At 41.9% G+C, this 26634-nt stretch overlaps 1 long non-coding RNA gene across 1 annotated transcript in view; it reads left to right on the top strand.

Moving 5' to 3' along the window:
- The window catches only part of LOC138260782 (uncharacterized), a 78332-nt gene that overhangs the window by 9110 nt on the left and 42588 nt on the right, over positions 1 to 26634 (top strand). Inside the window, exon 2 of the long non-coding RNA XR_011198984.1 lies at positions 9345 to 9528. This is a non-coding gene — a long non-coding RNA (uncharacterized lncRNA). The remainder of the gene's footprint in view (positions 1 to 9344; positions 9529 to 26634) is intronic.

Here is a 26634-nt window from a genome sequence, read left to right on the forward strand (position 1 = left end):
GGGCCTGCAGCAGCCTCAGGCACAAAGGGTGTGATATGCTGCACCTGCCATCTTGGGGCCAAGGCCCAATCTGCTGGCCTGCACCGAGCTGCTGGGGAGGGAGAGAGAGAGAGTCCCCGGGCCTATCCCTCTCCAGTGCTGCTTCTCCTCATCTCTCCTCTTCACACATGTGGATCGCGGTGTCCATGAGGCTCCAGAACCGCAGGATACTACAGGATTCTGTGGCTGGCTCTGGGAGCTCTTGCTCAGAGGAGCCGGTTGGCTATCTTGTTGGTCACGCCCCCCCCCTCTACAATAATAATCTTAAAGGCGCTATCAAGGATAAACTGAAACAAGAATGACACTGTAGAACAGATGTTGACAGACCAATGCAAAATCCTTTGTGAGTGCCAGCCTCTTCCCGATGTGGGAACACAGCAAGCATTGTAACAAAAAGCCAAAATTTAATTTATACTGCCTGGCCAGCCAACTACAGAAAGGATCTCCAGTGAGCTGATACAAAATGCATTTGGCATTGAATAACAGGCAATGGCTGGAGTGGGATGATCTGCCCCCCACACTGTCTATAGTGTCTGGTGGGGTGACAATATAATATATTTGATACAGTAATCTGCTTAAGACGAAGCTAAAGCTGACTCTCTAGACCAGTCCTAAAAAGCCAGCAGCTATATGTTATATAAATTCAGTCTTTCAAACACATGCCCGGATTGCACTTTCAGTTACACATGTATTCTCAACACTGTCAAACACACTGTACTCTTAAACACAAACACGCCCAAACATGGCATGGTTGCAGTTATGAAGATAGTGAAATTGGTGGTGATGGTGCTCCTGGCGCTTGTAGAGGTGGCATCAATAACAGTGGTGGTTACATTGATGTTAATGGTGGTAAAGCAATATGCAGGGCATTGAGGGCTAGACAGGAAGTGTTGGTGCTTGAACTGGTCGCAATCATTCTCTCATACCTAAACACTGTAAAATGCACCACTCAAACAGGGGCTGAGTGGTGGATAGAATGGTCACTATGGTTGGTGATGTTGGTGGTAACAGTGGTCGTTATTCTAACAGTGGTCCTCAGCGGTAATGATAGTGATGCTAATCTTGGGGGCAAAGGTTCCAAAAGTAATGATGGTGATAGTGGAATACGCAGGAGTGAGGGCTTTGCAGTAGAAATACTGGTCCCCTTACCAGAGACAGAGGATGTTTATAAAATGCTGGCTCCTAACTCTAAAAAAACAAAAACAGGGTGCCTATAAGGTGCCTGCCTGAACTGCAGCAAGGAGGGCGGGTGCTAGGAGAGTGAAATAGTGACAACTAGAACAGAACAAAGAAGCAACACCTGTCAACTCAAGATCAAGTCGCTCAAAAAAAGCCGCAGCAGTGCAAAACACAACACATTGTTTTCTGTATCTAATGCATGTAAAATATAAGAAGTTGAGATCTTGCAAGACACATCAGACCAATTTTGGTTGAGGCAGTCTTGTGATGTAAACCCTAAAAAAGCAAAAACTTGTACCAAGTCATCACAAAGGCCTTTACAAAAAAGCTTACTGCACCACAAGTACAAGAAGGCATTGCTTCCTATTTACAATGTATGTATGATGTGGAATTGAAGGTGTTATTAATGAGTGTACTTTTCAGATAACAAAGGACTCCATGCATTGAAGTGTAATTACTTCCTGTGAGCTGAAAAAAACAGACAAACATGATTGAGGTGTGGCTCACTGGACTAGCTCAAAAAGGGCAGTTGCAACCTCTTCACCCAACCACTCTGAAATTGTGCTGCACATGAAATGTATGAGATTCAATAAAGACACTGTCTTTAAAGTACATCTCAGTCACATTGTAAGGTGCATCCCATAATAAAAGCAGTCTCTGATTTAATTGTGAAAACAAGCATCTCACAGTACTAAAAGGAACTGTACATCTCTGCCAAGTCTTAGTCTGGCAATCAAGGGCTGTTACAGGGGCTTCAGTTTTGTTGCCAAAACTGAAGATCTTTAAGATTTGTCTACTTTAAAGATATGTAGATGTGGAGTTAAGAATAGTAAATCATGACCTGGGGAGTGATTCATGCTGTTGAATGTTTGTTTCGTTACAATGTGGAAAAATATGGAAATTAACAAAAAAATATAGTCTGTTTGCTCACTTCCTCGCTATTGTAATAGCTCATACTCTGGAAGCTATTCTTTGACTGGGCAATGTTTTGTTACTCGATATTGACAAATCCACAGTTATTTTGAATGGAAAAAGCCATCACTTCTATTAAGACCAAGTCAACCTTTATTGTTTAGTTAATTAAAACCATAACAATGTAAAAATCAGCAGTAAGCAATTGTCTAAAATACATTCTTAGTAAGCACCTACACTTTGAAATGCAAATGTGTGAATCAGTGATAATTTATACTTTTTTAATAATATATTTGTTTGTCATAACTACCCAACTAAAACCTTTTGAAGCAAGGACCTAAGGTGCTTGTGCAAAACACATCCTTAGTTAAAATCTTTACACAGGCCATGATATGAATTAGTACAATTTAAAAATAGTCTTATAGAAATTTTAAGACCTTAAATAAAATTCCATTACATTTTGTTAATACATATAAAACATATTAATCTCCTTAAAACAGTCCACTGTTAATTGAATTAAAAAAGAAAGGAAAACAAAGTCCTACCATACCATTCTCTCATTGGCTAAGACCTTATTGACTAGCAAACTCTGTATGTCAGCTGGCATCTTCTCAGTTATAAATCTAAAGACCAGAACTCAAACTAGTTCCGCATCCACTACTGATTTTAGCGTACTCTGAACTTCCTGTTTTTTCGAGGCCTGACTTAGAAACTTTACTAACCTAACATTCAATGAAGAATGTGAGGAATTAAAACAGGCAATCACAGCCTGCCTACAAGTATGTATGAGTTTCTGATTGAACATAACCTTGAGGTACCTTCTTCATTCTTGCCCTAAGCTTTGGCATATACAAATCAGGTGTAACAGACCCCCTACTCCGCTTCCACATAGAGAGCAAGATGATGTTAATCCTGCACTTGCCCTTTGTGCAAAATCTTGACCTCCTGGAAGTTGACCATACCTATATTTAATAAATATATTTTATATTTTTTTTGACCAACCCCGGTCCTGATACACCTGGCATTTTAGCATTTTATATTCCTTAATTATAAACCAAGAATGAGATCTACCTGCAAGGAGACTCTGATCCACATCCAGGGTCTTTTTCTTTACCATACCGTTAATACTTTTTTTTAAAGCGGCCACTGGCAAACTCTGATCCCATAATGAACGGGCACCCAGATCATCCAAGGACTGGTCCAAATATAACAGTGAGGAGTATCTTAGTTCCATATTTAGCTCTTTCCAAAGAGCTTTACTTCCATTTTCGTTTGCAAGTTGAACTCTTTTCCAAAGTTTAATATAGGCCCCCTGACTTGCAATCACTTGATTCACACACCGAAACTCCAGCCTAATTTGGGCCTGAGATGCTTGCTTGGGAAGATGGAAAAGCAATCTAAAAACGTTCCCAATAATCCCATTCAGGGTGATTGCATCCCTACCCCTCAGGGCTTTGCTACCGGAAGTAACACTTGAAATTAACTTGGCGGCTATCACTTGTAACAGAAGTTTGTAACTGGGGCCCTCTAACACTCTTAATAAGGAATGAAAAGCAAGCAACCAGTTATTTCCTTTTCATACTAAATCAGTTATCTGGGGGGAAAATGACCCCCTCTCCTCTAATAGTACCTCCAAGTATCTATATAATTTGACTTGTCCAAGTTTTGAGCCTTGAAGGTACCACTTATATTTTTTCTGTCTTTTGCTGCTTATTTATATTGTCTGTTTTCTTCTCATTTATAGCTAACCCATTTTATGATGGAAAATCTGCCAATTTCATTACCAAACGCTGTAATCCAGTGTTCGTGTAATTTAAAAGGACAACATCGTCAGTGTAAAGCAGATTTGAGATGAAGAGATCCCCAATCTTTGGGGGGTGCGCCTTTACCCCATTTTAATATATAGGACAGATCTGATAAAGATTGAAAAGATAGGGCGTGCGGATGCAGCCTCGTTTAAGACCACGTTCAGTCCCCACCTTCCTTGATAGAAAGGTACCATCCCCAATTTTCACTCTAATCCATGTCAGAATACAGCATCTGCACTGCTTTTAATAATTTTGGAGGGATACCCCAGGAGTTTAATTTTGCCCACAGCAGGCTACACTGTGCCGAGTCAAAGGCAGATTTAAAATCCACAAAACATACATACAGAGGCTGTTTTCTTTGTTTAAATTTATAATTGTGCAGGATAGGATGTTTACTGCTGTTCCAGCCCCCTTTATAAATCCTGACTGATAGATTGATTGGAATAATATTTTTTTGAGCATCCCACGTCTGTAGAACTCCCAAGAGGGCCGCCCGCACAGTATTTAGCCTCAGTGTCAGTTAGTGATTAGCCGATAATTCTCAGGGTTGGAACGATCAACTAGTTTAAAAAATCAGGTGCATAATGGCACCTTTCCAGGAGCATGGGATAGTTTCATGCTCCGATGCACTATTCTAGATCATGGCCAACCCCTCTGCCCAGAATCCCGGGTTGGTTTTATATAAAGCATTTGGGATCCCATTTGGGCCTGGGGCCCTGTTCTGCCTGCTTTTATCAGTAAGTTTTATCTGAGGAACGGAGAACAGTTGATCATTATCATCCGTAGATCTATAACTGACTACATTTTCATCTGATTGCAGCCCATGAGTCACTAATAGACTCCCTGTGCAAAGCGCCTCTTCTTTAGTTTACCATTAGAAAATCATACCAAGATAGCTCATAGATATCTGAACTTGGTATAATTGTAGGTGCCCTGTTTAGGTTATTAATCATTTTCCAGAAGTCCTGAGAGTTCTTTTGTTTGCTTAGTAAATGGGCCTTTGCCCCAAAATCTTGCCTTTTCTTTATTTTTCTTCCAATATCAGTTTACGATATTGACTATTTATGATTTTTAAGTCTTTTTGTGTACCAGGCTCATTAAAGTGCTTTTTAGCTAATCTTGATAACCGGTTCCTCTTTTTCCTCCACAATGCAGTGACCACTGTTATTTTCATTATATTTCTATTTATTTCCTTCTCTAACTCATAGTGCAAATGAGATATACGGGGAGGGGGTCAGAGAGAAATCTAGCTGCAAATTTCTCCAGGAATAATGACCGTAGACTTATTGTTTCATCGGTTAAATCACACCTAATTTGGTTAAAAAGCTCCTCTGAAGTTTTCCCAATAGGTTCGATTGAATCCCCATGCCACCGAAGCTTATTGTAATTGATTGAGATGAGGTTACTAGGAGAGGTAATAGCTGGTTTATACGTAGGAACACTTTAATTCATCTCTATACTTTGCAAGCCGTGGTCACTTAAATCTGTCCTTAGGATGCGATAAACGGCAAAAGTGGCAGAGTAACCATTGCATAATCAATTACTGACTGAAATCCCAAAACATAGGAAGGAGGAGGGGTGTCCAGTTGGTATCTCCCATTCAAGATTCTGAGGCTGGACGCCGCCAGATCTTTAACGAAAGCAACCACTTTAGCCTTTCCCCCGCCCCTAACTTGACTCCCCAATGTTTGTCGTGGAACAGACCATATAAAATCCTGATTTACTATCTGTTCCTCTCTATCATATGGTTGCAATAACTTCATGTTAAAATCTCCTGCTATTAGTAGCTCCGGGGCATCAGATTCTTGCATCCCTATCAATACTAATTCCACAAGTTTAGAGGACAATAGCTTCTTGGAGCGGGCTTCTGGGTGTATGTAAACATTTATTACCCACATCGTTCTACCTAACGTCTTATGCCAATCTAGGAGTTTTATTACCAAAATATCAGCATGGTATTCTTGACAGGTTACTCTCAGCCCAACTGCTATAAGGGTCGCCAGACCCCCTTCGGCCACCCAAATATCTTCCTTATAGGCTGGGGAGAAAAAACCCTAAGAGCCATCAGTTGTGAAAGGATTTATTGCCTAGGTCTCCTGAAGAAGCACCATTTGAAAGTCTTTTAGCAGGGATAGATTTTTTTGCTGGCTATTGACACTTATCCCGTTTATGTTCCAGGAGCAGATTTTTAATAAGTTATGATGACAGTTAACTTTAGGTAATCTAAATAGCGAGGAATTTTGTCAGGGGTTCACATCATGGTGGAGAGCCGCTCAAAGCCATCCTGTATTTAATTGACCTGGATCATGTCTGTTATCTAGCGTGTAATTTATTGGATGATAAATAGTCAGTGTAAGGTTTCCAGTTGCTGTCCTCAAAATTGAATAGGGTTTACTCTTCCCTGTGAGATCTACCCTGTGGCTAACCGAAACCAAGGGTTCCGGATAGCCGATCAGATGGGGAGTTGTAAGCTCAATTCTCCATTTATAAAAACTTTTTTTTCCTTAAGAACCCTGTTGACAACAGTTGCCGAAGACCAGGTCACCAAGGTGGATTCTTGGTGGGGACTCTTTAGCGTTCGTTCTCCAGTTAAAAATTCTAAGTCTACGGATCGTATATTCTCCAGCGGGGGTATGGCTTGCAGGAGTTTAAGTATATTCCCACTATTTAATGTCTTCTGAACCCCTAGTCCGATATCTCGGAAAGAAGATCGACTTATTTCCACTCCAGGCTGATTCCTGCTGGTAGCCCTCTGCTACAGGGTCCTGACCTACTTCACAGGACAGTCCTTGCTGAGCACTGAGGTATGTGAGGGGCACTCTCTAGCATTCAATGGTAATTTGCCATGATCAAGATCTATTCTTATGCTAACATTCGTAATCGGCTATGTAGAGGGCTTGATAATCCTGCCGCCCTGACAGCATTATTTTTTAAAACTTTTTCATCTGCCTTCCTTCTACAATTCCCTCTTTGACCTTCTTTTTCTTGATTTCCAATTCGGGACCTGTTTTTTGATAATTTCACCCTGCCTCTTGTTGCGCCTGGGTTTCTACTTCCCCACAACATCGATTCCCCATATCTGATATAACATCATCCTCAGTCACTTTTAAACAAGGGGTAGACACACTTGAGCCTAAATCGGAAGACCCCCTTTTTGAATGTTGAATAAAGGGTACAACTTGGTCGTTACAAGACTACTTCCAATTTTTTAGTTCTTAGTATTTTCCTCTTTTTTTTAAAATTAGTATTTTCAGGAATTGGTATATTTTGTGTATCTGCCTCATTAGTCATAAGTGGACCTTTCAACCTTTTCCTAGCCTTTCTCTGCTTGTTTTCTTTGCCTTTTAGTTTCTGGTGGTTTAGATAGCTGTTGAAGTTGAGTTTCTATAGGCAGGGTGAAGGAAGAAGACTGGGGCAGAAGACGTTGGTTGGATAGCCCACCCTGTGCTCCTATTAAATCATTTACTGGTGACACTGATACATTCATTAGCATGGCTATGATAAACCTTATTTTCACTCTTCTGTTATACTAAGTAACTCTATAAGACCTTTATTATCAGGACAATGACAAACCTTTTGTTTACCAACCCTTATTTCACCCCCTTCTTCCCCTTCACTGTTTCCAACACCGACCTGTTCACCCTTATTTAACTTTAAGTCAATATCTTAACTTTTTGAGGTGGTCAGATTAGCTTTAAAATCAGTCATCAGGGAGTTTATAACCTCAGGAATTGAGGCTAACGTGCAGATGAGATCATGCTCTGTTTCGGCATAGGTCTGGGCTTGTGGGATCAAAGCATTTAAGTTTGCCAATTTTAGGTCAATCCCAGCAACCGAATGCACCATTATGTTCAATAGGTCAACTTGCACATCCATCTTTGAGGATTGATATGATAAAGCGTCCAAAGTTAGTTGTGAAGTTTTAAAGTCCCAAACTTTGTTTTGGCCTAAAGGACCCTCCTGGGTCTCTTCAAGAGTGGGGTAATCATATTGTGCTAGCATTGGGTCCTTCTCCTTTAGGCTCAGTTTGTCTTGTGATGATGAATTGGGCTGATAATTGGTTGCAGTAATCTGCGCTATATGCGGCACATCCACAGATTCTAATTAAGTTGTTTTTTGAGTTGCTGAATATGCAGTTACCTTGGCACTTTTTTTAGAACATATCTGCCATTCATTATATAGACTCCCGCTGCCCGCGCTAGGACTTACGGCTACTTTTTCTGTAGAGTGCGGGGCAGTTTGCTACTGACTTCCGGAATAGCTTTGAGAACCCCCCATGGACTCTTTACCGACCAACATTTTGGGATATTCAATAGCTATTGACTTCTTAATAATGACATTTACTTCTAGAGGGGTGGAACCTTTAGTCTGCAAAAAGTTAGTGGCTCCATTAAGAGGTGGTGGAGGAGAGGGAGATCTCATAGTCAGTAGTTACAAATCAGTAATCGAGCCCCAGTCATTTCCTTTATTAGCCAATGAGTTGCTAATATTTTCTGGGGAATTCTTTACCTCTTCCCCATCTGATTCTATTTCACCTTGATTCCTATAAGAGTTTATTAAATTCCTACCCGTAGAGTCGCTCAGTGTCAGTGAGGTCAAAATATGGGATGACCCTCAAGCTGCAGGTGCTTGAAGAGAGGCAAAATCAACCTGGGCATTTGTTGAAACAATTTGACCAGCATCTGGCCCACCATTATTCCCCTTTCGAATTATGGTGCTGCTTTGACTTTTTGTTGGAGAAATGTGAGACTAGAGAGCTGTTTGGTCTTGGGTAGAGGAAAATATTGCTTCCAAGGGGTAGCCAAAAATTCAAATTTATGAGGCAGTTTTGATCCCTTCTAAAACATACGCGCGGCAAGGTGCCAGAGGAGGGCCGCGATGAATTTGGCAGGTGGACGGAGTAGGAGTTGCTGGGGTCCAGAGGATCGCGGCAGTGGTTCCGGTTCAGCAAGAGGCCAGCCAGGAAACTGGACTGCTGCGATAGTGTCTCTGTGTTATAAAGACCTGATTAAACTGTTAATTTTACTGAAAATATCATTTAAGCTATTTCATTGATAAATTCAATTGAACCCTGCAAATAAAAACCTGAACAATTAACATGTTTTGACACTGAATGTCACTCCCTCGGGGTTGTGAGAAAAGTAACCAAAAATGTGATATCCCAAAAGAAAAAGGAAATATTTTAAAAATGATGTATATACAAGTAGATTAGTGATAGACACTCCTGTCTGTTGATCAAAGGTACGCTTTCAGTCTGCTTCTGAGGGCGTTGAGGCATATGCTTGTTTGAGGACGCACATATCTGAAGGTCTCGGAATATTGAGCTTAGTAGGTTAACACGTTATGATTTCTGGATGTGTGACGGGTACATTTTGAATATTTCTAATCTATCTTCCCTTTCTCCAGAGATTGAATAAGTGAGTGCCAACCATTTGGCAATATTGCCATCTGTTAATTACGTTCCAGGAATCTGTGCTTTTCTACATAAATATAAAATAGCTGTTGACACCCCTCATTGAGAGGTTCTCATATGGAATGACTGTCCTACATCCATGCAGGAAGCCACCAGGCGTAAAGGACTCACAACCAGGTATGTGCCTTGAAATAACTTTGCAACAAATTGTGGTCTAGCATGCAAAGGATACAAGTACTCCTTCAAGCTTAAGAAAACATAGAATGTGTGGCTAGCGGGCAATGTCCTGCTAAGAGTCTTTTCAATAGAAATAGTGAGTCATGATATGTTATAACAACCATGCTTTCAGTTCCTTTCTGAAGTCTCCTGCAAAATGTTTCCAATGCATATGGATTAATTTGGTTAGCATTAAACTGTGAAATAAACATCAAAGTTAAAACCATTCAGTTAACAGTAAACCTACAGACTAAATTTTATAGCATAGTTATGTATTAGTTGTTGTGACGGCACAGGTATACATAAATATTTGGATCACAGATGCAAAACAAAACCACCAATACTTTCAAAGCAATTTCTGTAACCAGAGGTTTTTGGCACTTTCTGTAAATACAGTATATGTAGTGGTGGTCAGGACTTAAGCGAGGTCTACTGTTGCAAATATGCTTCATCAATAAGTATACAATCACTACTGGAAAACAATTGATGTTGGCTTGAAGAAAATACATACTCTTTACCTGCATGGTTGCCCTATCTCCATAATTCTTTTAGTTTAAAGTTTAGCATTTTTATTTTTTTGTTTTGCTTTAAATTGCCATTTTGGGATTCTATCTGTTGTGCCATCCCATGGCGCATTTAAAATCGCACTCTAGCTCTATTCTACATCCCTGAGGGATTTGAGTATGGTTCTTATTTGGTTGAATCCAGAATTCAGGTTTATTACTCATAGTGTGTATGTTCCTTGCATAAATTTCTACTTCAGCATTTTGGGTTTTTGTTAGGAAATGTCATGGAAGGCAAATGGATCCCTTCTCCAAAATCCTTTGGTCAGATTTGCCTTTAACTCTGCAACCCCTGTAGGGAAAAACAATGAATGATGTGCACCCAGTTTAGGATGCCCATGTGTAAGTGGAGTCCTAAAGTAAGGACATTCGATAAGGCTGTCGGATAAATGATTCTGCACATGTGGAGATTTGCATGGCCAGTGCTTCGGGGGACCCTCCTTTTCTTTATTCCTTCAAAGAGAATCCCTCCATTGTATACATGTATAAAAACCCACATCTAATTTTCTTATTTCTTTTTAAAATGTTTTGTATTGTTTGAAATATAGATACATCATATAACTGACAAAAACAGCACAGAAATAAAAGTAATAATCTGTGTACACAGCAAGTGCAACAGAATGATGATTCAGAACAGTAGTTGATGCTGTACAGTACAACTTTCCTAAACATTACACACCGGTCTGCTCACATCTTGTCCCTCCCTGATATTTCATGCCACATCCTGCAGTGAGTGGCCAGGTCCTAGTCTTACGGCCAGAAACCTCTGAATCTTATTTGCTAATACTCTATCTTTTGAGCAACAGGTTAATCACACCATTAAAACCTGTTATTGGACTTTGAAAATTCTCAAGAAAATCCTTTCTTTTCTTCAGAAGGAACTCAGAATTTGGTGATTGTGGCCTTATTCACCTCTAAACTGGATTACTGCAATGCCCTGATGTTAAGCATTAGCAAAGGGTCCCTTTATAGGTTACAACTGATTCAAAATGCCATGGCTCGCCTTGACTTTTATCTCCCACACTAAGCGTCTGCCAGTAGCAACTTGAGGCAGCTGCACTGGCTACCTGTGGAAAAGCGCATTATTTTTAAGGCATTCTGCCTCACACACAAGGCTCTTCTCTTGGAAGGTTGCAAATATCTTTGTTCATTTCTGCAGCAGCATGCGCCTAGCCGTCCACTCAAGTCTTCTAGTCTCAATTTAATTTCAGTGCCCCACTGCCGAAAGGCCAGATTGGGAGACAAAACCTTTTCAGTAGCGGCTGCGAAACTATGGAACATTCTTACGCTGCCCATCAGGAAAGAAGACACGCACCTGTCTTTTCGAAAGCAGCTAAAAACATGGCTTTTTTTCTAGCTTGGGCGAGCTCCATTTGCCGGTCTTGCCTTTCCAGGGGTTTCTTTAGGGAATCACTTGCTTCACCCACTCCTCAGCGCTACAGCCGGAATGCGCCTTAATAAATATAAATACAAAAATACATCATCCTACACCTTCCCAGACTAATGCACATTAAGGAGAAATAAAACAGCCATTTTACACCTTACATTGAGGCACTCAATATCAAGCTCATTCAACCCAGGCTTCAACCTGGAATCCTGATATTGTTGCACTAACATCTGTTTTCATATACATAGTGACAATCCACCATTCCATTCATTCAAGGAATCTTCCATCAGGTGGGTCAGACAATGCTTGAATCTTTACTTAAAGTGCTTGAGTCGGCCATCCACCCCATTGAGTCCTCAGCAAGCCGCTCATCAGATCATACCTTCTTAATACACACTTTGTCCGCAATAGCCCATTCCACCATATCCTTGAGCCAACCTGTAATAAAGGGTGGGCAACTGCAAATCATAGCACAGCTATTATTTAAGCCAAAACCAGACCAAGCTCTAATTTCCTTTTACAGGTTACCTGTGACGCACCTAGTCATATGTAATAAAGAAATGACATACCTGCTCAACTGTAATAACTTATTACAGTTCAGTACTGATGTCACGATGATGAAACAATGCCTTCTGCCAGTCAGCATCCAAAGTTGAAAGGCAGGTCATGAAGCATAATTAAAGATGCAGTTTAAAAAAAAAATGAAACATTGCTTTGCTCTGTTTTTCTAGAAGAATAGTGATAAGTGGAACAGTAAGATATTTATGAAACGTTTTTCTGTGCATGCCTTTTTTAGAAAATATAGACTCACCCTGTATGCTTATACACATTCTGAGCTGCAGTGTTTTTTTTAAATTTTTTAATCTGACTTGTATTAAACTGATTGTAATATCTTAAAAGCAAATATCTACAGCTTGTTTGGTGTTTAGGCTTGCAATAGTGATTCTACTTGTATTCTCACTTACAAAGATGCAATATCTTTAATACAAAACAGCAATGCACCAAGGATTTAAGTGATTTATGGGAAAGGAAAAAAGTTTCCTTTTCTGTATGTTATAACTCCGTTGTTCCCAACCTTTTGACTAATGTGGACCCCTGCTTTATCATTACTGGAACCTGGGGGACCCCCATTGAATCATTATTGGAATCCGGGACCCCCTACTGAGTCATTACTAAAAGCTGTAGACCTAATCTGTTAAGATAAATTAATTTTCTAAGCAGTCGCAGACCTCTGGTGGAGGCTTTGCAGACCCCCAGTGGTCCCCGGACCACAGGTTGGGAACCACTGTTATAACTATATTGTGACCTTATACAGGAACACTGCCTTCAGCCTTGTTCCTCTACATGGTAACGGAAGTCCTCAGTGATTTGCAATATCCTTGTAATGTACAGTAGGAAGAGCTTTCCCATATTTGCCTTGCCCATGAACACACTGCCTAGGTCATTCTAAATGATTGACAATTAGACTTTCAGATTCAAAATGGTCAACTTGTGTTCAATGGAGTACAGCTTGTATTTTATGGCCTGTAAGCTCAGTCAACCCTTTTTTGGTACTGCATGATCCTGGTAATCAGTTGCAGCAGAAATTTCCATTGGCATTGTAGTTAAATTTTCCGTGCTGCTATTGTGTGTTGGTAGAGCTTGCTAGTTCACGAGGAACAGGATAGTAGATCAGATGGTAAATGGGAGGCAGAAGTAGATACCACAATGTGGTCAGATTGTTTTCCTGAAGTGAGCACTAACAGGGACCACTGAGCTCCCTAAATGAGTGAAAGATGAGAATCACTAGCAATCAGTGCTCATTGTATTTAGTCTGCAAGAGAGTGTAGGCAGTTCAAGAATTCTTGAATCTGAGTTGAGATGGAAAGCAGTTCAGGGATTAATAATACTACTGACATGCTCAGGCGAATATCCTTAAACTCGAGCACAGCAGTGGAAAAAATAATAGTTTTAAAACAAGGTCTACTAGCTTATAACCAATTCCGTTATTGGTGATTGTGTAAGAAGTGCAAACGTCGGATCATGCAAATAACCTGCAAGCAGGAAAGACAAGGGAGCACTGTCATATAAACAGATTATTAAGCTATCAAAAAGCTCTGTTCAACAAAATGGAGGATTCTGAAACCTTTCCTCCAAATATACTATGTTGTATTTCTTAAGTAACATGAAAGCTATTTGAAATCTAGTGTGAACAGCGTTAGTTTGGCAACAAACTGCAAAGATTAAAATGGAGGTATGCTGAACATTGTGGGTATGAATGGAAACAAAGGGGTAACTGCCCAAGAGCTCACTCTGCTTTTAGTAGACCACGGAGGTTCCTGTATATGGCTATCTGACTGCCAGACAGATATGGACTGCAAGGCTTGGCAATATCAAAGGATTTAGGAAGAAATGTGTAAAACTACACCTGCTGGGATAATTCACCATCATTCAAATTCAGATGGAGTGGTTGATCTTGTGTGCGGCTCATCTCTGTCACTGCAGTAGGGTGCAAGAGATCAGTGAATGTTTGTGAACATCTGCGCCCCAACAAGTTTGAATTATCACACTTTCCTTCAATATACATGAGCTCGGTGGACAGCCCTTTGGATCCGCTAGTTCACATTAAAGATACACATCAACAGTACTAGCAATAGCTTAGTTGCATGGGAGATTAAGAGTTGACTATCACTTACGTCAACGGGTGGGGAGACCCATGTGGGTTTCCCCTTTCAAGCACCACCCAAGGCACCTAATCTACAGTTTGGGGTATCTCTAAAAATTGGGCACCACTTGAACTGCTGCCAGTATGAAAAAATACTGGGGGACTTGAGTGGACACACATTAATCTGACTTATCAGTGAGTATGTGTGTGGTGGGAATCATGCAGCCATTTTGATAATGATCTTGTATTCTATATCACAGTCGAAATAACTGCATCTCTCCCAGGCTTTTATTCCAGTGTGCAATATGGGAATGTAGCATTTGTAGAATGCAATGTTAGCATAATGAGTGTTTAGTTTTAACCATGCATGTTCATTTGTACATACTTCAGCTGCATGTCAGTTAGAATTGCTAATATACACACTATGCTTTAAAGTGTTAATTCTAAAATGCCTAGTCTATAACGTGATAGTTTTTCCAGTCGGTGTAAAAGATTGCCCGAAGGATTATCACCTCTAGTCGCCGTGTAATTCATAATTTAGTTTCTCAGTTAATTAAAACCTTAACAATTCTGCCATTTTACATGATAAAAAAACATTCTAAAATAAATTAAGATTTTTACTACGAGGTGATTAAATGTAAATTAAAAAGTTAAAAAGAAAACAATTTTACGATTTAGTTTTCCTGAGATAAGTAAATCTTGTAAAATGTCTCACTTGTAGTAAAAGATATACAGGCCAGGGGTTCAAAATGTTTTAGATGGAAGCACATCACTTTATTACTGTCCTGGACTTAAGATATATGATAAATACTGCGACTACCCGACCCACAGGAGCTAACACAATTGATCTTGAAACCTTTTCAGGCTTGGGGATAACATTTTTTAAAAAAGGGCTGATAGTGCCCTATGTGCGGGCCAGTACCATGAACCAATTGGTCTATGTACAGTTGAAATGATCTCTGTGTGACCTGGGGGAGTTGATTAGACATGCTATTTTGGTCGTGGCCTACTGGTGCTACAAACCCGAACATCCCTTTTTTTTTGCATAGCATGTTTCAGGAACTTGACAAACGTACAGTTTAGCTTGGGATCGTGCTGGTTGAAGCAGGCCACTATGGCTCCCCTACAGGTCGTCCTAGCTCCATCAGTAAACATCCTCTTCAGAAGGTCTAACAGACCCGGACAGATGCAGATTGTGTAGTAGATCTTCCTTTTGACATGAACTGCGCATTAATGTTCCTCTATAACAGAGCATTGGTCGAGGTTGTCAAGTTGCCTAGTCGCATTGTCATAAGTTCAAGTTTCATGTGAGGTGCATAGGTGGTGAAGAAATAGGCAGCCGCTTCCAGTTTGGTATAGTATTTTATGGTCATCCACGCATGAGACCAGGCACTAAATTTGGCTTTATCTTCAATAACTGAAAGCAGTTTAGTGGCCTTATTAACCCCTCTTGAAAATGAATTGTATGTTGGTGCTACCTCCCACAGATCCAGTGGGAAGCAATTTGGATGAGAACTGTTAGCAGAGGACGGAGTGATGGGTCATATGGCTGTTTGTCCAGGAGAGAGAAAGCATACATTAGTGGTGGGGTTCTTTGCGCAAAGTATCTCTTCTGTTGTCATAAGGATCCCTGGGCATCTAAAATTACTCCAAGATATTTATAGTATGGCACCACCTCTAACGAGACGTTACTTAAGGCCATCAGTGATCTGATGGTGTACCTGCATCCTAAACACATTATTTTTGATTTAGCCACATTGATTTCCTGCTGGTTGGAATGAACATAATTAGCCAGAAGGTTTAGGGATCTTTGTAGCCTGACCTTGGTGCAGCTGAGAAGTACCAGATCATCCGCATATAGTAGATGTCAGTGAGATCCCTCCCATGTGAGGGGGGTGAATGTTTCCTGCGTACAAAGCTGGGGTCAGGTCAGCCATAAATAAGTTAAACAGGTGTGGGGCGAGCACACAGCCTTGTTCCAGACCGAGGGTTGTGGGGATTTTCCTTGAGAGCCTAGTACCATCTCTGATCTTTATGCGTACCCATGTATCTGAGAATAAAGCAATTATTGCATGGGGGGGGGGGCGGAAGACCCCATAGCTTCAGCTTGCTCCAGAACAGGTGTCTAATCGGTTGAAGGTGAGGCCGACAGCGCCGACACCCTCCCTCCACTTAGGAAAACCACCAGCACCCGCAGCAGCAAGAAAGCCCGCTGTTCACCGCAGACCTTCAGGCCTCCAAGCGGGAATGCCGAAAAGCCGAGAAGATCTGGCGTCAAGAACAAACAGAAAACAACCACACCACCCTCAAATCCACCATCCGCAAACATCACCAGCTCATCCGGACCACCAAAAGATCTTTCTACAAAGAACAAATTAACAACACACACAACAGCAAGGAGCTCTTCAGCATCATCAAGCAACTCACCAACCCGAAGTCCTGCTCTGCCGAGCCCCCCCCCTCTCGCAAGACCTCTGCGACTCCCTCGCCACATTTTTTCACCGCAAGATCACAGACATCCATGGCAGCTTCTCACCGCCGTCCCCCACCACTGTCAAGGCTGACTCCAAAGCACTCATCCACACAAACATCCTGAGTGCCTGGACCCACACCAACGACGAGGAAACCACCAAGACCATGAGCACTATCGACTCTGGTTCACCCGCCGACCCCTGCCCTCACCACGTCTTCAATAAAGCCAGCCAAATCATCGCTCCCCAGCTCTGCACCATCGTCAACAGCTCCTTCGAGATCGCCATCTTCCCGGAGAGCTGGAAACACGCCGAAGTCAACACCCTGCTCAAAAAGCCCAAAGCCGACCCCGAAGACCTCAAAAACTACCGTCCCTACTCCCCTTCCCTGTGAAGGTCATCGATAAGATAGTCAACAGCCAACTATCTTGCTTCCTGGAGGACAACAGCCTACTCAACTTCTCCCAGTCCCGATTCCGCAAGAACCACAGCACCAAGGCCACCCTTATCGCTGCCGCCGACGCCATCAGGAGCAGGCTTGACAAAGATGAAACCGTTGCCTTTGCAGCATTCGACACCGTCTGTCACCACACCCTTCGCACACGCCTCCACAATGCTGGAATCCACCACAGAGCCCTGGATTGGCTCACATCCTTCCTCTGGCAAAACCCAAAGAGTCCGCCTCCCCCTGTTCCTGTCAAAAGCCACCAACTCCATCTGCGGAGTCCCCAAGGGATCCTCACTCAGCCCCACCCTCTTCAATGTCTACATGGCACTGCTCGCCAACATCGTCTCGTATGTGGATGACGCTCAGCTGATCCTCTCTCTCACGTAGGACCCCACAACCACCAAGACCAAGCTCCACACCGGACTTCATGCCATCGCCAACTGGATGGAGGCAAGCCACCTCAAACAGAACTCGGAGAAGACCAAGATCATCATCTTCGGCTCCAACAAAGCAGCATGGGATGGATCCTGGTGGCCTGCCACTCTGGGAGCTGCCCCAACGCCCACCACCCACCCACGCACGCAACCTTAGCTTCATACTGGACTCATCGCTCACTATGACCCAGCAAGTCAACGCCATCTCATCCTAATGTTTTAACACCCTTCGCATGCTTCGCAAGACCTTCAGATGGATCCCCGTTGAAACCAGAACGGTCACCCTCGCACTCGTCAGCAGAAGACTGGACTACGGCAACGCTCTCTACACGGAAACAACGGCCAAGCTCCAGAGAAAACTTCAGCGCATCCAGAACGCCTCAGCACGACTTATCCTCAACCTCCCTTGCCACGAACACATCTCAGCCCGCATCAGAGACCTCCACTGGCTCCCCGTCAACAAAAGGATCATCTTCAAACTCCTGATCCACGCTCACAAGGCTCTCCACAACGCTGGACCTGCCTACCTCAACGAGCGCCTCAACTTCCACATCCCGACAAGCCAGCTTCGCTCCACCAACCTCACCCTTGCCACTGTCCCCTGCGTCCACGGACCCCAACCGGCAGCAGATCCTTCTCCCCCCTTGCCGCCGAAACCTGCCACTCCCTCCCTGTCGACCTACATCTGACCCAGGACCTCCTGACCTTCAGGAAGCTCCTCAAGACCTGGCTCGTCAAGCAGTAGCACCCTTCCCCCAGCGCCTTGAGACTCTGCCGGGTGAGGAGCGCGCTTAACAAACTACTGATTGATTGATTGACCTTAATCTATAAAGCCAAGATCTAGTTTCCTGTGCTGCCATCTGCTCTGCTCTACCAGAAAGGAAGTTAAGATGTTAGTCACGGTACCCACCCTTTTCCAAAAGCCTGTTTGATTAATTGGAACGATTTTATGTTTTTCTTACCATGTTAATGCCACAAGGAGCAGGGAGACATAGTTTTTTGCCTCAACGTCGATAAGGGTGATTAACCTGTAATCGCCGGATTGTGTCTGTTGCCTCCCTTGAGATTGGATTGATTAAATAGCCTTGACAGCTCTCAAAAATGGCGCGTCCTAGACTTACTTCCGGTATAAGGTTAGCACTTTTGACCAGAAGACAGCTTCTTCAATAAAAATGGCTTGTGGATGGCCATTTGGCCCAGGGGCTCCTTCACAATGGGCCTTAAGGAGTGCGCGGTATGTCCAGTCAGTGGACAGAGTGAGTTTGATCATCTCCCCGCCGTCCAGCTGGAGGATGTTTCCCCTTACGGGATGTCAATTATGGCAATGGGGGGGGTGGGGGAGTTCCACGTGGGTGGCACTTTGCTGTGAAGATTATCTTGAGATAACACACCCAGTTATTTTCAGGGATATTTCAGTTGTTAGAGTTCCCTTGGGTGTTTAGATTGATGCCCCAGAATTTCCTGCGGTTTTTCCCTTTTGCAGTATGTATTAATTTTGAGAGCTCTTGCCTTTGGCCTTTTATTTGCGTATGTCTTTTATACTCTTTCTTTGAATTCTTCAGTTGTTCCCACAGTCTGATTGCCTGGGTGAGCCTTCAGGTGTCTTACCAGCTTCCTTTAAACTTTTTTAAGGAGTTGGGCTTGTTTTGAAACGCGGGCTGGGGTGATTCACTGAATTGGCTGTGGTAGGTTGCGAGGAGAATGCTGGTCAAGTATTTTCACTTGGACGTCGTCACAGGCATCCATTACAAGTCTGTGGTTTTTAAGGCTCTCCAACATCTGCAACTTTGCTGATAAAGATAAGGCTCATATTGTGTCAGAGGACCAACGTAGTCTGTTGAAGCTCGTTCACTCTATTGAACCCACTTGTACTGGAGCAGGTTTGTGCACAGGCAAGGAGGACCTTAGGGTGAGTATTTGGTAGGAATGGTCACTAGATGTGGTGTATTTTATTTTAAATTGCCGTACCAAAGAGATCCGAGGCAGTGTGACTAGGGTGTAATCTAAAATGGACCGTGAATTGGGGCCGTGGAAGGTGTGGCTTGGTGGGGGGGGGGGGGGTCACCTGGGAACCTTCTGTTTAGGACCCATAATTTGAGGTTTTCCAGTGACGTCACCAACTGTACACCCTGATGATCACAATGAGTGAAGTTCGATGAAACCTGTGTCGGGACGTTCCAGTAAGAGTTGTCGGCACTTAGTATTTTGTCTTCCACTTGTGCCATAATTAAATTCAAGTCGAAGTCTCCTGTCAGAATGATGTCCCACTCGGGGTGGGTCTGACTGTAGTATGAAATTATTGCTATTAACCATTTTATTGCAGTACATTTGCGGGAAAAGCAGGGGTGTATGTAGGCGTTAACCAACAACATCGGTGGCCTATTGTTAGAAATTCAGTTGCAAAGTTTGAGCACATCTTGGTCTTCTTGCGGCAGCTCTTCTGTGTCCATTTTCAGGGTTAATGAAAAGTAAACTGCTAGACCCCCACTTTGCTTTCCGTGCTTCTTATGCATGACTGTATTTATTTCAAAGGATGTGAAACCCGACAGCGGAAGACCCTGTTGTGACCAGGTTTCCTGCAGTGCAATTATATCCCTGTTAAACAGTAAAATATGGCAACAAGACTGCATATAAAATCAATAAAATAATCAAAATCACAGTGCATGGAATATTGATATTGGTTAATAGATGGTGATGCATGTAGTCCCAAATGCTCAACATTTTAAAACTCTTGCTTGAATGTCCATCTAAAGAGTGGACAAGGAGCCGTTTCTTACCAACCTACTACATCATACTCAGCATTACAGGAGAACACTGGCAGAGAGGGGTTCCAATACACATGAAAAAAAAGTTAGACTACTACATTGAGTTATTAGTACTATGGCATAGTAGTGATGAGATTGGCTTTATCCAAGTAGCTTGACGAAAGTGCCAGGCCTCTGGGCAAAGACCTTTTTGCAAATGCCGAGACGCAGAGCAAGCCAAACAATGGTCAGCCTTGTGCTCATTGGTGGATCTGTTGACCTTGTTATTGTGCTGTGACTCAGGGATCATCCGTATGTTAGGAAAACATGCTGTATTGCACACCTAGCTCTAAGCTTGAGCATCTGCATTTGAGCTGACCTCATTACTTTCAATTGCTATTTTGTTAGTGGCAAGCAAACAACTTTGCAGTCTCTACTGGTCATCAAGATCAGCACCCTAGCAATTGACATTATGCTTTACTTGGGTGACTGCAGTTTTCACACTGCCCTCTAGATAAACTTATTTTTAATGATCTTTACCATAGCAGCTTAGTGTCCATTCAGATTACATATAGACACATTGCCTAATGTACGAAATGTATTGCCTTTCCTTGTCCACACAATTATGAGGTGCAAATCCTTGAACTTTAAGGGGCACACCTCTGTTTATTCTCTATCAATACCTAAAAAATAAATAAAAAAAATCCTGCTTATCAGGAGAAAGCCCAAGAGCTGAGGAAACTCAATTTCATGTTGACAAATCTTTTATCATGTGATCCTCCATTGTTTACATCTATTCAAACAAAAACAGTGTGGGGGCGCACACTGCCTTGCTTCCCAGTACTCAGCTTACTCTAATGCAGTGGTTCCCAACCTGTGGTCCAGGGACTTCGGGGGTGTCCGCGAAGCCTCCTCAGACGGTCCACGACTGCTTAGAAAATTGGCTTCCAGTAATGATAAAGTGGAGGTCCACAGAAGTCAAATGGTTGGGAACCACTGCCCTAATGCATCATGGTAAATGTAGTGCATGATAACTTGCTTCAGTTGACAGTCTTTAGTTTTTCGCCAATGTTGGTGCAGCCAGTGTGTGTATCTCGGACGTATGTTTCAGGATAGTTTTCCTACTTCAGTAGAGCTATGCATTTTTTTGGAGGTACTGGAAATGCTGCCCAAAGTCTTTTCAGGGCTCCGTACAACTCACTGGACGCAAGTGCACCAGCCAGAGCCTGTCAGCTCATTCACTCAAGGGAGTCTTTTAATTAAAAAAAAAAAAGCGGCTGGGAGCACACTACCTCACCTCTTAGCTCTCAGAGCACCCCAGTGCATCATGGTAAATACAGGGCATGATAACGCTCCAGTGACAGTCTTTAGTTTTTCACCAATATGGATGCAGTCAGTGCTGTGTATCTCTGAACATGTTTCAGGATAGTTGTCCTTTAGTAGAGAGCAACACAATCTTTTTGGGGTGTTTGAAAAGCTGCTCAAAGACTTCTCAGGTCTCTGTACCACTCACGGGGCGCAGGTGCATCAGCAGGAGCTCGTCAGCTCATTAGTTCGAGGGAGCCCTTTTAAAGTAAGAGGGTGGGAACACTGCCTAACATCCCAGTTCTTCGTTCACCCCATTGCATCATGGGAAATACAGTGCATGATAACCCTTGATTCAGTGACAGTCTAGCTTTTCATCAATGTTGATGTGTGCAGGTCCCCATTACTTTCACTTAGTCCTCAGTATGGATCTTTATCTAAAAGTGGATGTAGAATCCTCAAGCTGGACTGACAGTTACTTAATTTACAACTAAGTCCTTTTTAGAGTCAAAGAGAATTCTCAATAGTTTAAAATAATTTATTGAAGAATTAATATAATCTTTATTGATCAAAATTCTCAAGTTACAGAATCCTACATTAAGAGTGTCCTGAATCGGTCCCTACTCTATTCGTCTTCATCCCACAAATGTAATATGTCTGAATAATTATGCCAACTTAGCCTGGGAAAGATTACATTAACAAAGATTCTCGCCATTATCTGTCTCGTGCTTACAGGTATAATATTCTGAAACAATTTATCAATTTTCTCTAAGGCTCAATAGAATCTCTTCAGTGGAATAAATACTGTTTTATCTAACTGCTTGACAACTAGACCGTTCCTATGCACTTTTCTAAGCTCAATCCTACTCCCTTAAGTATCAAGCTCAGTATGGTTTCTCTAAAACATCACCCCCACACCCATATCATTCAGATAATGCTCTCGAATTACCTATCCTCTAAGCTCAAGTGGCAAGTATTAGTGGTCAGTTACAGTGCTCATCTCATCTGTCAGCTCTCTTCTGGTCTGCTATGCTCACTTGTTTTCTGCTGTCAATGATGATGCTCCCCCACCTTTCCCTAGGACATTCTTTATAATCAATCGATAAAATAATTATCATTTTTCGATATGTTGAAACATTGAACAATGCTTTGTCTTGTTAGATGGCGAGGATCGGATACAATCGCTTCCTTTCTCATACGCCTCAAATTCTATAAGAACAAATTTTTCATACATGAGTATAACGCCTGAATAATTCACACCATTCATGTAATGTTAATGTTTTCAATCTTAAATCAATGTTTACTTTTCTAAATACATGTTAAATAATTTACTTCAAAGGTCCAACACGTCCCTTCTGTCACATGGCTCCCATGTTTGTTAAAGGGGTGGGTCACTAGTTGAGGTTTGGACCACTTGTTCTTCAAATCCAACAGTTTTTGGACCCACCCAGAATTCAGAGTTGAAATGTAATAATCCTTGAATAACTGCTTTATTTAAAGTGACAATTTGTTCTTCAGAAAGAAAAGATCAGTACAGTTCTATTAATCCAAATATTCTTTATTATGAGGTTTTAGAAAAACAGCCAGCTGAAGGCCTGTGGCTTTCTCAAGGTTCTGATTACAACAGACAGGAGTAACTCTCATACATTGTCAAATACATTTTCAAGCTGCATTGTCAAATGAATACATCATTTTGCATCAAGTATTGTTTTCATTTTTAATTCCTGGGCTTAATCCCGAAGGGATACAGGACATCTGTTCACTGAAGGAGTGTAGGGGGCAAAACATGTGTTGGATGTTTTTCTAAATCCGCATAGTAAAGAATATTTGGATTAATAGAGCTATACAGATCTTTTAATGCTGAAGAATAAATTGAAGAAGTCACTTTGAATAAAGCCATTATTCAAGAACTATTAAATATCAACTATCAATTCTGAGTTGGTTCACTTTTTCTAAATACATGTCCGCGCATTAGGCAGGTTAGTAGGTGGGTATGAGTGCATATAGTACTGGTTCTATTGTTTTAAAGAAAGATGTAATTTCATAGTTCAGAAAGAGGTTATGGAATAAACATTTTTTTTTTCAAGTGCCAGTGTAGCATGTTTTGCGTGTATTGCTCCATGGATTAGACAGAGTTCAGAGCATGCTTTTAAATGTTGAAGCAACAGATTTTAGGCCTAGCAATTCATTCTCATGTTAGTGATTTAAAATTATGATTCTTAATTTTCCATTGGTGCCTTATCATTGGTGACATTATGATAAACCTGTGGTCATTGACAAAGTAAATGGGAATTGACAAAGTAAATGGGAGTAAATGGTAGTCAAAGGTGGAATGCAGAAAGGGTGGTGAAATGCAAAGATGTCATGCGTCCCAATCAAGGCATCAATCAAAGGAGCCTAGCTGGAAGTACCTTGTGCACGAGTCCAGCCAGACCTGCCGGAGGAATCCTTTCACCAACCAAATCCATTTAAGCATTGAAGCACCAGGGTGGATATACAGTAGTTGCCACACAAGGCGCTCACCCTTCCGTTAGATAGGCATTTAGGTCTTGAGTTTTATGCTCTATTCATCTGTTCCGTTATTTAATGTGTAGTTTCTTTTGTGTTTATTAGTTCTTGACTGTTTTTCTTGTATTTTAATATTGATAAAGGGTGCTGCATTACTGTTTTCTTGGTTTGTGTTGTAAAGGAAAGAGTGATGTAATGGTCTGTCCTATGCCACCTGCATTCATCACTCTGGAATAGAATGATGTCAGTGAAGAGTATTGGTGGTTGATATACAAGATAGTTGCTAACAGTTGAAGAAGGGAAGGAGTGAGGGAACCCTACGGGTCTTTGTGGCAGCTCTGTTTATGCTTCCTTAGTTAATACACAAACTTCATTTTACCTCTTTACTGAGTTTTTTGTCCTCACGCCCATCACTATGGAGACTGTGGCAGATGTTCAGAAGGTGGGGGCCACACAGAACAAATAATCAAAGTGGCATATCTTGCAATTGTACTGACATCTGGATTGACTGCCACATCACACAAGCCTCTGATGCCTTGAGGAAATTATCAGAAGGCAAACACACCTCTGCTTTCATCTTGTAAAAATGAGTACATAGCTAATGCAGTACAATGGGCAAACATACAAGCCCTTGACGAACTAAGGGCTATAACAATCCTTAAGAATCCATTTAACATATCCACTCAGTCAACAGTTTGTATTACAATCACCTGAGTTTACAGCTGAAGCAAACAAACTACTGGCTATGATAATACCATGGAAAGTGGCAGTCATCTAGAAGCAGGCAGTCAGATTGGTTTCCAGGGCCCTTCCTTCTTCAGGGCTTCTCCCCTTCCTTTTCAGCTTATAGGATTTAGTACCACAGGTTTCTCTTCACTCATAATGGAGGAATCCACACTAGTAAATCCGTTTTGCACTTCACTGGCTACCAATCTTTCTGATCTGCCTAGTACATATGGTCATTCATTCCAACACTCCATACCTTCTCATCTTGAATACAGAAATCAATTCCCAATAGAATCCTTTGATCTTCAGTCTGCATCTTCTACAGGTTCGAAGGGACTTTAAAGCTAAGTTGGGTGGTCGCTCTTTCACTTTTCTCACTACTAAAGCGTGGAATGTCCTGACCTTCGGATTCTGAACCATCCCGTTGCAGTCAGTATTTACAAAGAAGCTCAAAAAATCTACAGCCTATGGATTTTTTCTGCACGCCTGTCTTCCCTTCCAGAACTGTGCGCCCCTACAGCTGATGTGTGCGCTTTAAAAATTCACATGTAACGTAACATTAGGTACTATTAAAAAAAGCACTACAGTTCACCTCATTCACACCTTGAAAAAGTGGAAATGTTGCTGATGGAATACCACAGAAGCCATTGTTTACTCATACCCATTGTTATTAATCCAGTCATAAACTGCCTTGGAAATAAATTGGCAACCCCGTTTTAGGAAAAACATCAAGCTCAGGTAATGTGATAGCAATGGTTGTAACAAATAAGATGACATATGTATACATGGCAACTCTTTTCAGAGTCAACAGCCTGTTTTTTCCAGAGTCAACCATTGTACCTCACAGGCAAGTGGCTTAACTACAATGATAAAAATGAGCAGCTGCAAGGGCACCCCTCACTTGTACCTCAGAAAACTGGAAATGCAGATAGTAGAATACTATCTACGCTACTGTATTCAGTCAAACATGTTCTGAAGAATCTATTCCTGGACAGCTGTAGAAGTTAGTATAGGGGTGTAGGAAGTTGGCTCTGTATATACTATCTCAGTGAGAGATAGTGTGCACAGAGTCCAAGGGTTCCCCTTAGAGGTTGATAGTGGCAAAATTAGATGATACTAATGCTCTATTTTGTACCTCAGAAAACTGGAAATGCAGATAGTAGAATACTATCTACGCTACTGTATTCAGTCAAACATGTTCTGAAGAATCTATTCCTGGACAGCTGTAGAAGTTAGTATAGGGGTGTAGGAAGTTGGCTCTGTATATACTATCTCAGTGAGAGATAGTGTGCACAGAGTCCAAGGGTTCCCCTTAGAGGTTGATAGTGGCAAAATTAGATGATACTAATGCTCTATTTTGTGGTAGTGTGGTCGAGCAGTAGGCTTATCAGAGGGTAGTGTTAAGCATTTGTTGTACACACACAGGCAATAACTGAGGAACACACACTCAAAGACTTAACTCCAGGCCAATAGGTTTTTATATAGAAAAATATATTTTCTCCTATTAATTTTTAGGACCACAAGATTCAAATTTTAGGTAAGTACATAAAATGCAAGGTACTTCACACAGGTAAGTATAGAACTTTGATTTAAAACAGTAGTACACACAGTTTTGGTTAAAATGGCAAATAGCTATTTTAAAAGTGGACACTGCAAAAATCAACCGTTCCTGGGGGGTTCTCAGGTAAGTAAAGCACTTAGTCTCCTGGGCATAGGCAGACCACCGTTGGGGGTCAAGGCAACCCCAAAGCTACAGCACCAGCAACACAAGGCCGGTCAGGTGCAGAGGTCAAAGCAGGGCCCAAAACACATAGGTGCCTATGGAGAACAGGGGTGC

Source organism: Pleurodeles waltl, chromosome 10 (genome assembly GCF_031143425.1).
Source record: "Pleurodeles waltl isolate 20211129_DDA chromosome 10, aPleWal1.hap1.20221129, whole genome shotgun sequence".
Taxonomy (NCBI): Eukaryota; Metazoa; Chordata; class Amphibia; order Caudata; family Salamandridae; genus Pleurodeles; species Pleurodeles waltl.